Here is a 2611-nt window from a genome sequence, read left to right as displayed (position 1 = left end):
TTGAAATTATTAGATAATATTTTTCATTTTATATATATATGTATATATATGTATGTATGTATATATGTATCTATGTATGTATGTATGCATACACACATGTGTGTGTGAGAAACCATTTAACCTTAATTAAGGTTAAATTAAGGAGAAACTATGAGCGAATTACTTTTCCCCCAACAGCCCAGAAAATAAATCAGAGAATAGAAAGGGAAATTTATCTTAAAATATTTTTAGAGGAGGCCCTCCCTGCTGGTGCAGCCGGTTAAAGAACAGCACTGAGAAACTAAAGCCACTTCAGCATGAGTTCGTTCTCCACTCAAGAGCTGATCCAGACCTCTCTTCTCTGGTTTGGCAGACCTTTCTTGACCTGCCTGCTGCTGGCCTCAGCAGTGTATTTAGTCAGTCTCTTCTGCTCCCCAGTTTATCTCTAGTGAATCCTCTCACTAGCTCTGCACCTCTGACCTGTACCCCAACTCTGTATACATAAATCAATAAATCTTTAAAAAAAACAATTTTAAAGAAATTTTAAAAGGGAATGAGTGGGCAGTGCAAAAATCTAAAGGAGAGATAACACATACACAGTTGCCTTGAAGAATGAAACCAACTAGATAGTTTAAGAAAGGTATTTAAATAATAGAAAAATAAAAACACTAAAATATCATGATATGTAAAATATATATTGGTAGGGTACAAAAGAAACTGAAATTTTCAATGACTATTACTCAAAGTATTTGGTTGATTGAAAGCCTCTAATTTAGTTGCTGCTCTATTTTTACATGGACTGATCACACATTCATGCTAACTGATTTATTCTGATTCATACTATTTTATTAGTATATGGTGTATCTGCCTTAATTACTTTTTTTTTTCATTTTAAGAAGTTTCATCTCTATGGAAACTAATAATTCTTGGTTATGTCTAAATGTGTAGGACACATATTCCTCATGAAATTGAAATTGTGGTATAGCTTTCTCCAGAATATTGAAAGAACTTTAAAATCTAAGATCATATGTTAATTTTGAATAATGCAATGTCTTATACTTTTATTTATAAAGTGAAGAGTTGTACTTTTATTAGAATTTGGTCATTTCAAGTGTAAGGGTAAAATTATTATATTTTTGCCTTTTAGTCATTTTGTTTATTTTGTAGATCCAGATCTTCTCTCTTCATTTTCCATTATTTCCAAGAATATGAAACAGATGACACAGAAGGATAACCTAATTCAAAATTCAGCAGCCAGATCTGTAAACTTTCTAGCATAATGTCAATGATAAAGCAATATCAATTGAAGTGCACTAAAATATAAAACTCAAGTAAGTAATAGAGATTGGTGTCAAATACTCAAGCACTACTTTATATATTCAAATACCCAATATATTAAGTGGTAGTGGGGACAGGGTGGAGTAGGAAGATGAGAATAGACTCTAATATTGAGGTCCTTGGTGTTATGATCTGAATTTCAGAATTATTATTGAATAAAACTATATTAGTTTTCTTTATTTAATAAGTAGAAAATAACTATAATTATAACTATATATAGATATAGACATAGATATAGATAACTGACTAAAAATTAGGTGTTAATTTCAAATTATTACTTAAAATTAATGAATGTCTCCTGGATATTACTAATATCTTCTTAGTGAATGTCCTCCTGGATATCACTTTATGTATATACTATATTATGTACATATTGATTAAAATATTTAAATAATCATTGAAAGTGTGTCTACTGAACTACAGACTATATTGATATAAGTTCCTAAATTGTGTTATAATCAAATTAAGTATAAGTAAAGGAAATTCAAATTCACATTAATATATCATTTTTGTAAAATGCACTTTTTGAATTTCATGTTTTATTCATCCCCCAAAGAAACACAAAACAAATGTTTACAACATTAAATGATGCTAACCCATTTTATTAACTGAATTACTACATCCCGAAATTAAGAATATTCAAATATTGCCACAAGCAGAAAGATATTTAAGGACAGGTATTTTACAAATATAAGAACAATGGCCATAACGCTTTATTTAATGCAATGTAAAGCACCAAATCATAGTGTACCCTCAATTAAAACAATTACAACCTAGATGTCATTTACTTATCTACTAAAGCTGATCAGCAAATACATAAAAGGACAAAGCATTTATAAACTAAATATACTGGTTTTGTCATTTTGTGTGTGTGTGTGTGTGTGTGTATGTATAGATATTTTAATTTAAATTTAAAAATTAAGTTAGATATTTTTAACAAATGTATAATTGTCCAGGGTATTCACATGATATAAAATTGCAGTGGAATCAGAAAATACAAATCCTCATTATCAAATAAATATCCCAGCGTAGGCAAAAATATGAAGTTGGGCATATGAAGGGAAATAAAAAATACACAACACACAAATTGAGAATGACAAGAGAGACAGAGAGACAGAGAGAGAGACAGAGAAAGAGGGGAAAGCATGGGGGGGGCAAGGGGAAGAAAAGAGTGAGAAGATTGGAGAACACAGACATTTTATTCTCACTGTCATCATTTTACTAAAACGTGTCTTGTACTAAACATAAGATTATAATAGATAGCATTCTTTAGTTTATTGTAGCATTCTAGTAG

This window comes from Condylura cristata, unplaced genomic scaffold (assembly GCF_000260355.1).
Source record: "Condylura cristata isolate star-nosed mole 26May11 unplaced genomic scaffold, ConCri1.0 scaffold00003, whole genome shotgun sequence".
In the NCBI taxonomy this organism is placed as follows: Eukaryota; Metazoa; Chordata; class Mammalia; order Eulipotyphla; family Talpidae; genus Condylura; species Condylura cristata.
Note: the sequence above shows the minus strand (reverse complement) of the source record.